The following is a 12,500-nucleotide window of genomic DNA, read 5'->3' as shown; positions in this document are numbered from 1 at the left end:
CCAACCCCTTATCCCGCGATGCGTCCGATACACAGATAGTTCCAAGGCGGCCGAGGAGCCTCACCGCATATCAATCGGGGTGCGAGGCGAGGGATGGGGCGGGAAGGCCCCAACGGCTAGACGGAAGAGGCTTCAGGGCCACCTCGGAATGCTCCAAGCATCGGACGCGCTTGGGGCGACTACCAGTGCCAACCCCTTATCCCGCGATGCGTCCGATACACAGATGGTTCCAAGGCGGCCGAGGAGCCTCACCGCATAGCAATCGGGGGTGCGAGGCGAGGGATGGGGCGGGAAGGCCCCAACGGCTAGACGAAAGAGGCTTCAGGGCCGCCTCGGAATGGTCCAAGCATCGGACGCGCTTGGGGCGACTACCAGTGACAACCCCTCATCCCGCGATGCGTCCGATACGAAGATGGTTCCAAGGCGGCCGAGGAGCCTCACCGCATAGCAATCGGGGTGCGAGGTGGGGGATGCGGCGAGATGGCCCCAACGGCTAGACGGAAGAGGCCACAGGGCCGCGTCGGAATAGTCCAAGCATCGGACGCGCTTGGGGCGACTACCAGTGACAACCCCTTATCCCGCGATGCGTCCGATACGAAGATAGTTCCAAGGCGGCCGAGGAGCCTCACCGCATAGCAATCCGGGTGCGAGGTGGGGGATGCGGCGAGATGGCCCCAACGGCTAGACGGAAGAGGCTGCAGGGCCGCCTCGGAATAGTCCAAGCATCGGACGCGCTTGGGGCGACTACCAGTGACAACCCCTTATCCCGCGATGCTTCCGATACGAAGACAGTTCCAAGGCGGCCGAGGAGCCTCACCGCATAGCAATGGGGGTGCGAGGTGAGGGATGCGGCGAGATGGCCCCAACGGCTAGACGGAAGAGGCCACAGGGCCGCCTCGGAATAGTCCAAGCATCGGACGCGCTTGGGGCGACTACCAGTGACAACCCCTTATCCCGCGATGCATCCGATACGAAGATAGTTCCCAGGCGGCCGAGGAGCCTCACCGCATAGCAATCGGGGTGCGAGGCGAGGGATGCGGCGAGATGGCCCCAAAGGGTAGACGGAAGAGGCTGCGGGGCCGCCTCGGAATAGTCCAAGCATCGAACGCGCTTGGGGCGACTACCACTGCCAACCCCTTATCCCGCGATGCGTCCGATACACAGATAGTTCCGAGGCGGCCGAGGAGCTGGGGGATGCGGCGAGATGGCCCCAACGGCTAGACGGAAGAGGCTGCAGGGCCGCCTCGGAATAGTCCAAGCATCGGACGCGCTTGGGGCGACTACCAGTGACAACCCCTTATCCCGCGATGCGTCCGATACACAGATAGTTCCGAGGCGGCCAAGGAGCCTCACCGCATAGCAATCGTGGTGCGAGGTGGGGGATGCAGCGAGATGGCCCCAACGGCTAGACGGAAGAGGCTGCAGGGCTGCCTCGGAATGGTCCAAGCATCGGACGCGCTTGGGGCGACTACCACTGCCAACCCCTTATCCCGCGATGCGTCCGATACACAGATAGTTCCAAGGCGGCCGAGGAGCCTCACCGAATAGCAATCGGGGTGCGAGGCGAGGGATGCGGCGAGAAAGCCCCAACGGCTAGAGGGAAGAGGCTTCAGGTCCGCCTCGGAATGGTCCAAGCATCGGACGCGCTTGGGGCGACTACCAGTGACAACCCCTTATCCCGCGACGCGTCCGATACACAGATAGTTCCAAGGCGGCCGAGGAGCCTCACCGCATAGCAATCGGGGTGCGAGGCGAGGGATGCGGCGAGAAGGACCCAACGGCTAGACGGAAGAGGCTTCAGGGCCGCCTCGGAATGGTCCAAGCATCGGACGCGCTTGGGGCGACTACCAGTGACAACCCCTTATCCCGCGACGCGTCCGATACACAGATAGTTCCAAGGCGGCCGAGGAGCCTCACCGCATAGCAATCGGGGTGCGAGGCGAGGGATGCGGCGAGAAGGACCCAACGGCTAGACGGAAGAGGCTTCAGGTCCGCCTCGGAATGGTCCAAGCATCGGACGCGCTTGGGGCGACTACCAGTGACAACCCCTTATCCCGCGACGCGTCCGATACACAGATAGTTCCAAGGCGGCCGAGGAGCCTCACCGCATAGCAATCGGGGTGCGAGGCGAGGGATGCGGCGAGAAGGACCCAACGGCTAGACGGAAGAGGCTTCAGGGCCGCCTCGGAATGGTCGAAGCATCGGACGCGCTTGGGGCGACTACCAGTGACAACCCCTTATCCCGCGATGCGTCCGATACACAGATAGTTCCAAGGCGGCCGAGGAGCCTCACCGCATAGCAATCGGGGTGCGAGGCGAGGGATGCGGCGAGAAGGACCCAACGGCTAGACGGAAGAGGCTTCAGGGCCGCCTCGGAATGGTCCAAGCATCGGACGCGCTTGGGGCGACTACCAGTGACAACCCCTTATCCCGCGACGCGTCCGATACACAGATAGTTCCAAGGCGGCCGAGGAGCCTCACCGCATAGCAATCGGGGTGCGAGGCGAGGGATGCGGCAAGAAGGACCCAACGGCTAGACGGAAGAGGCTTCAGGGCCGCCTCGGAATGGTCCAAGCATCGGACGCGCTTGGGGCGACTACCAGTGACAACCCCTTATCCCGCGACGCGTCCGATACACAGATAGTTCCAAGGCGGCCGAGGAGCCTCACCGCATAGCAATCGGGGTGCGAGGCGAGGGATGCGGCGAGAAGGACCCAACGGCTAGACGGAAGAGGCTTCAGGTCCGCCTCGGAATGGTCCAAGCATCGGACGCGCTTGGGGCGACTACCAGTGACAACCCCTTATCCCGCGACGCGTCCGATACACAGATAGTTCCAAGGCGGCCGAGGAGCCTCACCGCATAGCAATCGGGGTGCGAGGCGAGGGATGCGGCGAGAAGGACCCAACGGCTAGACGGAAGAGGCTTCAGGGCCGCCTCGGAATGGTCCAAGCATCGGACGCGCTTGGGGCGACTACCAGTGACAACCCCTTATCCCGCGACGCGTCCGATACACAGATAGTTCCAAGGCGGCCGAGGAGCCTCACCGCATAGCAATCGGGGTGCGAGGCGAGGGATGCGGCGAGAAGGACCCAACGGCTAGACGGAAGAGGCTTCAGGGCCGCCTCGGAATGGTCCAAGCATCGGACGCGCTTGGGGCGACTACCAGTGACAACCCCTTATCCCGCGATGCGTCCGATACACAGATAGTTCCAAGGCGGCCGAGGAGCCTCACCGCATAGCAATCGGGGTGCGAGGCGAGGGATGCGGCGAGAAGGACCCAACGGCTAGACGGAAGAGGCTTCAGGGCCGCCTCGGAATGGTCCAAGCATCGGACGCGCTTGGGGCGACTACCAGTGACAACCCCTTATCCCGCGACGCGTCCGATACACAGATAGTTCCAAGGCGGCCGAGGAGCCTCACCGCATAGCAATCGGGGTGCGAGGCGAGGGATGCGGCGAGAAGGACCCAACGGCTAGACGGAAGAGGCTTCAGGGCCGCCTCGGAATGGTCCAAGCATCGGACGCGCTTGGGGCGACTACCAGTGACAACCCCTTATCCCGCGACGCGTCCGATACACAGATAGTTCCAAGGCGGCCGAGGAGCCTCACCGCATAGCAATCGGGGTGCGAGGCGAGGGATGCGGCGAGAAGGACCCAACGGCTAGACGGAAGAGGCTTCAGGGCCGCCTCGGAATGGTCCAAGCATCGGACGCGCTTGGGGCGACTACCAGTGACAACCCCTTATCCCGCGACGCGTCCGATACACAGATAGTTCCAAGGCGGCCGAGGAGCCTCACCGCATAGCAATCGGGGTGCGAGGCGAGGGATGCGGCGAGAAGGACCCAACGGCTAGACGGAAGAGGCTTCAGGGCCGCCTGGGAATGGTCCATGCATCGCACGCGCTTGGGGCGACTACCAGTGACAACCCCTTATCCCGCGACGCGTCCGATACACAGATAGTTCCAAGGCGGCCGAGGAGCCTCACCGCATAGCAATCGGGGTGCGAGGCGAGGGATGCGGCGAGAAGGACCCAACGGCTAGACGGAAGAGGCTTCAGGGCCGCCTCGGAATGGTCCAAGCATCGGACGCGCTTGGGGCGACTACCAGTGACAACCCCTTATCCCGCGACGCGTCCGATACACAGATAGTTCCAAGGCGGCCGAGGAGCCTCACCGCATAGCAATCGGGGTGCGAGTCGAGGGATGCGGCGAGAAGGACCCAACGGCTAGACGGAAGAGGCTTCAGGGCCGCCTCGGAATGGTCCAAGCATCGGACGCGCTTGGGGCGACTACCAGTGACAACCCCTTATCCCGCGATGCGTCTGATACACAGATAGTTCCAAGGCGGCCGAGGAGCCTCACCGCATAGCAATCGGGGTGCGAGGCAAGGGATGCGGCGAGAAGGACCCAACGGCTAGACGGAAGAGGCTTCAGGGCCGCCTCGGAATGGTCCAAGCATCGGACGCGCTTGGGGCGACTACCGTTGCCAACCCCTTATCCCGCGATGCGTCTGATACACAGATAGTTCCGAGGCGGCCGAGGAGCCTCACCGCATAGCAATCGGGTTGCGAGGCAGATTATTGGGAAGGGAACCCCCTGGGATGCGGCTCAAGCAGTGCCCAAAGGGACTGGAATGCGGAATCACATCGAGAGACCCAAATGCTATACGAGGGCTCAAATCGAATTATCGATTTGGCCACGACATGGACGCATCGGAACGACTACCTTTGCCGAACCACTCGCAATTGCATCCATACCGAAACCAATAGACATTTCCGTTAGAGCCCTCGCATAGCATTCGGGAATCTCGCATGCCCCTCTAAATCGACCAATGCTGGCGCTCAACGAAAATCCGAGCGCTACCACCGTTCGAGCGCCAGCATTGGTCGAGTTAGAGGGGCACGGGGGAGAATGCTCCAGTCAACACCTCCCCTATATAAGTTATTTGTCCGATTCTCGCACAACCGTAGTCTGCCTCGTCGAATCAAACAACGGTCCCAGATTCCGACTTCCGTTCCGTAGAGACCCAAAAGCTAGATGGAGGCTCGCAAGAAAGAGAGTCGGCGCATAGCAATCGGGTTTCTCGAACGTTTAGGGACCGAGCTCACTTGCGGATAGGGCAAAATCCGCCAAGCAACCCAAAAGCTAGACGGGGGCTCGAATCGAATCGCCTAGGCGGCCACAACAACGACGTGTTGGATCGACTACCAGTGCCAAACCATTCAGCAAGACTAGTCTGTGTCGAGGCCGGATAGAGATTCTCAGAGAGCGCCCGTATAGCATTTAGGAGACCTGCCGCGTCCCTCACACTCGACAAATGGTGGTGCACGTTTATAAATCCGAGCGATCCCAACCCTTTCAAGCACCAACATCGGTCGAGATAGAGGGGCACGGAGGGGGCTGCGTGAGACAACACAGTCCCCTATATAAGTTATTTGTCCGATTCTCACACATCCGAAGAATGGTCATCAAATCGGACAACAGCCCAAACTTCCGACTTCCGTCCCAGAAAGCCCAAGAGCTATCTAAAACGTTCATGGCCGGAACTCGATCGCGGCTATACCAGTCCGCCAAGCAACCCAAAAGCTAGACTGGAGCTCTAGTCGAATCACCTCTGTGGCCATTGCAAGGACGTGTTGGAGCGACTACCATTGCCGAACCATTCCGCAGGTCGAGTCCATACCAAGGCCGCATAGAGATTCACGATGAGCTCCTGCATAGCAATCAGGAGACTTGCCGTGTCCATCACAATCGATAAATCCTGGTGCAAGATTTTTGCATCCGAGCGCTCCAACCAGTCGAGCACCAGCATCAATCGACATAAACGGGCACGGGGGGAGGATGCTCGAGAACACTACCTCCCCTATATAAGTTATTTGTCCGATTCTCAAGCAGCCGAAGTCTGGTCATCGAATCGGGTCAAAGACCACAACTTCCGACTTTACCCACAATGCAAGTCATCGAATCGAACATCGGCCCCCGAGTCGGACTCCATGCGTATGTCAGGTCATCGGACCCAAATTCCGCCTTCCTGCGCATGGCGGGCCATCAATATCAACTCGGTCATCGGACCCAAACTCCGCCTTTCTGCGCATGGCACGCCTTCAAATCGGTCATCGGACCCAAATTCCGCCTTCCTGTGCATGGCGGGCCATCAACATCAACTCGGTCATCGGACCCAAATTCCGCCTTTCTGCGCATGGCACGCCATCAACTCGGTCATCGGACCCAAATTCCGCCTTCCTGCGCATGGCAGGTCATCGGACACAAATTCAGACCTCGCCAATATGCCTACGTATCGAATCGGTCATCGGACCCAACTTCCGACTTCATCCATACTGTAGGGTCTTTGAGGTTGGCGCGGTGCGCTCAACCCGGGGAGTCGACCCATCGAAGCATACACCTCCCCTATATAAGCTATTTGTCCGATTCCCACACCTGTGTAGTTTGCACCTCTGACCAGGACATCGACCCCAACTTCCGAACTCGACTGCAACGACGGCACCAGCGCCTTGGTGCGCACCTTGCGACGCACAGTCCCAACATTCGCCTTCCTGCACATGGCAGGTCATCGGACCCAAATTCCGACCTCGCGAGTATGCCTACATATCGAATCGGTCATCGGACACAACTTCCGACTTCATCCATACCGTAGGGTCTTTGAGGTTGGCGCGGTGCGCTCAACCCGGGGAGTCGACCCAACGAAGCATACACCTCCCCTATATAAGCTATTTGTCCGATTCCCACACCTGTGTAGTTTGCACCTCCGATCAGGACATCGACCCCAACTTCCGAACTCGCCTGCAACGACCGAACCAGCGCCTTGGTGCGCACCTTGCAACGCACAGTGCCAACATTCGCCTTCCTGCACATGGCAGGTCATCGGACCCAAATTCCGACCTCGCGAGTATGCCTACATATCGAATCGGTCATCGGACCCAACTTCCGACTTCATCCATACCGTAGGGTCTTTGAGGTTGGCGCGGTGCGCTCAACCCGGGGAGTCGACCCAACGAAGCATACACCTCCCCTATATAAGCTATTTGTCCGATTCCCACACCTGTGTAGCTTGCACCTCCGATCAGGACATCGACCCCAACTTCCGAACTCGACTAAAAAGACCGCACCAGCACCTTGGTGTGCACCTTGCAACGCACAGTGCCAACATTCGCCTTCCTGCACATGGCAGGTCATCGGACCCAAATTCCGACCTCATGAGCATACCTACTAATCGAATCGGTCATCGGACCCAACTTCCGACTTCATCCATACCGTAGGGTCTTTGAGGTTGGCGCGGTGCGCTCAACCTGGGGAGTCGACCCATCGAAGCATACACCTCCCCTATATAAGCTATTTGTCCGATTCCGACACCTGTGTAGTTTGCACCTCCGCTCAGGACATCGACCCCAACTTCCGAACTCGCCTGCAACGACCGAACCAGCGCCTTGGTGCGCACCAAAAGTGCGCACTTTTGGAGGGCACTTTTGTGCGCTCCAAAGGTGCGCACTTTTGGAGGGCACTTTTGTGCGCTCCAAAGGTGCGCACTTTTGGAGGGCACTTTTTGGAGGGCACTTTTGTGCGCTCCAAAGGTGCGCACTTTTGGAGGGCACTTTTTGGAGGGCACTTTTCTGCGCTCCAAAGGTGCGCACTTTTGGAGGGCACTTTTTGGAGGGCACTTTTCTGCGCTCCAAAGGTGCGCACTTTTGGAGGGCACTTTTTGGAGGGCACTTTTCTGCGCTCCAAAGGTGCGCACTTTTGGAGGGCACTTTTTGGAGGGCACTTTTCTGCGCTCCAAAGGTGCGCACTTTTGGAGGGCACTTTTGTGCACTCCAAAGGTGCACACTTTTGGAGGGCACTTTTTGGAGGGCACTTTTCTGCACTCCAAAGGTGCGCACTTTTGGAGGGCACTTTTTGGAGGGCACTTTTGTGCGCTCCAAAGGTGCGCACTTTTGGAGGGCACTTTTTGGAGGGCACTTTTGTGCGCTCCAAAGGTGCGCACTTTTGGAGGGCACTTTTGTGCACTCCAAAGGTGCGCACTTTTGGAGGGCACTTTTCCTGCGCTCCAAAGGTGCACACCTAGGTGAGCACCTTCGACCACACCTTGTAGCACACCAAACTCTGACTTTCGACTTCATCCGCAATGCAGGGTCTTTGAGGTTGGCGCAATGCGCACAACCAGGGGAGTCGACCCATCAAACCCAACACCTCCCCTATATAAGCTATTTGTCTGATTCTCATACATGCGTAGCCTGCAGGAGCAATTAGGACATCGACCCCAACTTTCGGCTTCTAAACGAAAACAAGGTCTTTGAGGTTGGTGTAATGCGAACAACTAGGGGAGTCAACCCATCAAACCCAACACCTCCCCTATATAAGCTATTTGTCTGATTCTCATACATGTGTAGTCTACAGGAGCAATTAGGACATCGACCCCAACTTTTGACTTCTTAACGAAAACAAGGTCTTTGAGGTTGACGTAATGCGCACAACCAGGGGAGTCGACCCATCAAACCCAACACCTCCCCTATATAAGCTATTTGTCCGATTCTCATACATGTGTAGCCTACAGGAGCCATTAGGACATTGACCCCAACTTTTGACTTCTTAACGAAAACAAGGTCTTTGAGGTTGGCGTAATGCGCACAACCAAGGGAGTTGACCCATCAAACCCAACACCTCCCCTATATAAGCTATTTGTCTGATTCTCATACATGTGTAGCCTGCAACAACGATTAGGACATCCACCCCAACTTCTGAATTCGTCTGCGTTGACCGCACCAAAGGTGCACGCCTTGGTGCTCACCAAAATCCGACTTCCGACTTCTTCTGCTATGCGGGGTCTTTGAGGTTGGCGCAGTGCGCACAACCAGGGGAGTCAACCCACCGAATGCAACACCTCCCCTATATAAGCTATTTGTCTGATTCTCATACATGCGTAGACTGCAGCAATGATTAGGACATCCACCCCAACTTTTGACTTCTTAAACAAGACAGGGTCTTTGAAGTTGGTGCAGTGCACACAACCAGGGGAGTCGACCCATCAAACGCAACACCTCCCCTATATAAAGCTATTTGTCCGATTCTCATACGTGTAGTCTGCAGCAGCGATTAGGACATCGACCCCAACTTCCGAATTCGTTTGCATTGACCGCACCAAAGGTGCACGCCTTGGTGTGCACCTTGGAGTGCACTTTGGTGCTCACCTCGGTGCACACTTTGGTGTGCACCTCGGTGTGCACCAAAGGTGCGCACCTTGGAGCGCACCAAAGGTGTACACTTTGGAGCGCACCACATAGGGTCTTTGAGAGGTTGGCGCAGTGCGCACACCAAGGTGGGTGTTGAGGTGCGTGCCGAGGTGGGTGGGTGCTAGGGTGCGCTCCATGGTGGGTGCCAGGGTGGGTGCGTGCTAGGGTGGATTCCAAAGAGGGTCATAGGGTGGGTGCCAAGGTGGGTTGGTGATATAGTGGGTTCAAAGGTGGGTACTAGGGTGGGTTCCAAGGTGGGTCACAAGTTGGGTGCCAGGATGCGTGGGTGTTAGGTTGGGTGCCAAGGTGGGCTCCTGCGTGGGTGGGTGCTAGGGTGGGTTTCAAGGTGGACGCGAGGGCGGGTGCCAAGGTGGGTAACAAGTTGGGTGTTAGGATGGGTGAGTGCTAGAGTGGGTGCCAAGGTGGGTGGGTGCTAAGGTGGATGCCAAGGTGGTTCACAGGGTGGGTGGGTTCTAGGGTGAGTTCCAAGGTGGGTCACAGGTTTAGTGCTAGGGTGCGTGTCAAGGCGGGTGTCGAGGTGCCTGGGTGCTAGGGTGTGGATGCCAATGTGGGTCATAGGGTGGGTACTAGGGTGGGCTGCAATGTGGGTGCCAAGGTGGGTAACATGCTCGGTTGGTTCTAAATTGGGTGTCAGGGTGGGTGTGCACCCACCTTGCCCGAGGTGGGTGCCAAGGTGCCAGTGTGGGTGGGTGCTAAGGTGGATGCCAAGGTGGGTGAGAAGGTGGGTGATAGGTTGAGTGGTAGGATGGGTGGGTGCCAAGATGGGTCACAGGGTGGGTGCAAGGGTGGGTAGGTGCTAGGGTTGGTGTCAGGGTGGGTGGGTGCTAGGTTGGGTTCCAAGGTGGGTGCGAGGGTGAGTGTCAAGGTGGGTCACAGGTTAGGTGCTAGGATGGGTGAGTGCTAGGGTGCAAAGGTGCCAGGGTGGGTGCTAGGATGGGTCGATGCTAGGGTGAGTGGCAAGGTGGGTCCACAAGTGTCAAGGTGGGTGCCGAGGTGGGTGCCAACTTGGGTTCCAAGGTGGGTGCCAAGTGGGCGACTGCTATGGTGGATGCCAAGGTGGGTCACGGGGTGGGTGCCAAGTTGCTAGGTTGTGTTCCAAGGTGGGTGCCAACGTGGCTGCTAGGGTGCGTGGGTTAAAGGGTGTGTCACAACGTGGGTGCCAGGATGGGTGCGCACCCACACTGGCCAAGACGGGTGCAAGGTTGGGTTCCAAGCCCGGTCACAGGCTGGGTGCTAGGATGGGTGGGTGCCAAGGTGGGCACCAGGGTGGGTGCACCCACCCTGGCCAAGGTGGGTCACGGGGTGGGTCCTAGGGTGGGTAACGGGGTGGGTACTAAGGTGCGTGCCAAGGTGGGTCATGGGGTGGGTGCCAAGGTGGGCACCAGGGTGGGTGTGCACCAACCCTAGCCAGGGTAGGTCACGGGGTGGTTGTCGGGGTGGGCGTCAAGGAGCCAAGGTGGGTGGCAAGTAGCCAAGTTGCGTGCCAAGGTGGGTGTCGGGGTGGGTGCCAAGGATCCAAGGTGGGTGCCAAGGAACCAAGGTGGGTGTCTGGGTGGGTGCCGAGGTGGGAGCCAGGGTGGGTCCCAAGGTGAGTGCAAAGGTGGGTGCCAGGGTCAAGGTGAGTGCCAATGTGGGTTCCAAGGTGCCAGGGTCAGGGTGAGTGCCAATGTGGGTTCAAAGGTGCTAAGTTGGGTGCGAGGTTGGGTGCGAGGGTGGGTGGGTGCCAAGGTGTGCTAGGTGGAAGCCCGGGTGGGTCGGCATCCCATGGGTGTCGAGTTGGGTGCCTGATGGGTGCTTCTTGTCAAGTTTTAGTCGTCGGGACTCATTTCGAGCCTTAGAGGTCGTTTCTTGTCCGGTTGCCCTGTCTTCGACCTGGGAACCCAATTTTGGTCCTCGGGTCCCATTTTTTTTTGTCTCGCATCCCACTTTTGGCCTGTGGCCTTTTCGGGGTCGATTCTCGTTTTGGGCATCAGAGCATGTTTCTTCTCCTAAAACCCAATATTTGTTTATTAAGTCTCGGAACACATTTTTGTTCTCGTGGACCCATCATGGGTCTTGGAACGCATTTGTGGTCCTTGGGTCCCATTTTGCATCCCGAAACTTGTGTTTTGGTGCTTGATCCCTATTTTGGGTGCCCACCTTGCACCAAGTGCGCACCCGGGGCAAACCGAGCGCCTTGGTGCACCGGGGCAAGATCGAGCGTGCACCCGAGGCGCCCCGAACATGCACCAAGGTGCACTCGGCCCACATGTGAGCGCAGGTCGTTGCGCCCGAGGTGGTGTGTGGGCACCGCGTTGCAGACGGGACACTGCACGCACACGACGCCCCGTCCAGGTGCACGCACGTAGGCCGGGCCGGGTGCACACCCGACGCCCTAGCAAGGTGCGCGCACCCGGGCAGGGCTCACACTTGGCGAACGGGGCGCACTTCGCGAGGGAGGGTGTGCACCTCGACGGGGGTGGGTGGCCGGGGTGGATTCGCACGTGGGTCGCGGTTTGCTAAGTACACACTGCGACAAGCTCATAACGGGTGCGATCATACCAGCGTTAGTGCACCGGATCCCATCAGAACTCCGCAGTTAAGCGCGCTTGGGCCGGAGTAGTACTGGGATGGGTGACCTCCCGGGAAGTCCCGGTGTTGCACCCTTTTTTAGTTTTTCGCCGGGCGTCGCAATGCTATTTGAATAAACCTTTTGCCCGTTTGCGTTCTCGTCGGGGCCGGGCCGGGCCGGGGTGCGCTGCCCGCACTACCGCGCGCGCGGGGGCGACACCGAGCGCGCACCCGAGGCGCCCCGAGCACACAGGCCACGGTGCAACCCGGGCGTTGTGCGCGCACCCCGGTGCGCCCGAGGTGCTGCGCGCGCACCCAGGTGAAATCGGTGTGCACCTCGGCCAGTGCGCGCTCGGTCGAGTCGCGCACGTTGGCCAAGGTGCACGGTGATGTTTCTTACTCTAAGGTTCCGCACCAGACGCCCGGGACAGGTGAGCGAAGCTGGGCGGGGCCGGGTGCGCGGCCGGGGCAGGTGCACGCAGCTGGAGAGAGCTTTGGAGCACACCAGAGGTGCGCACCTTGGAGCACACTTCGGAGCGCACCAATGATGCGCTCCATTCAAAAGTTTCCTGAAAAGGCAAAAAAAGTTGAGATTATAGAATTTCCCACTTGAGAGATTGTAAAAAAAAAAAATTTAAAATGAAGGAAACGCGGGTGCCAAGGTGTGCGCGCCCGGGTGCGCAGC

At 58.9% G+C, this 12,500-nt stretch overlaps 1 non-coding gene across 1 annotated transcript; it reads left to right on the top strand.

The window, feature by feature from the left end:
* The first annotated feature begins 11,792 nt into the window (after positions 1-11,792).
* On the top strand, positions 11,793-11,911 carry LOC131870699 (5S ribosomal RNA). The gene has a single exon (XR_009369003.1). It is a non-coding gene; the product is annotated as a 5S ribosomal RNA (ribosomal RNA).
* The last annotated feature ends 589 nt before the right edge of the window (positions 11,912-12,500 follow it).

This window comes from Cryptomeria japonica, unplaced genomic scaffold, assembly GCF_030272615.1.
Source record: "Cryptomeria japonica unplaced genomic scaffold, Sugi_1.0 HiC_scaffold_344, whole genome shotgun sequence".
In the NCBI taxonomy this organism is placed as follows: domain Eukaryota; kingdom Viridiplantae; phylum Streptophyta; class Pinopsida; order Cupressales; family Cupressaceae; genus Cryptomeria; species Cryptomeria japonica.
This window is presented reverse-complemented; position numbering and strand designations above follow the sequence as displayed.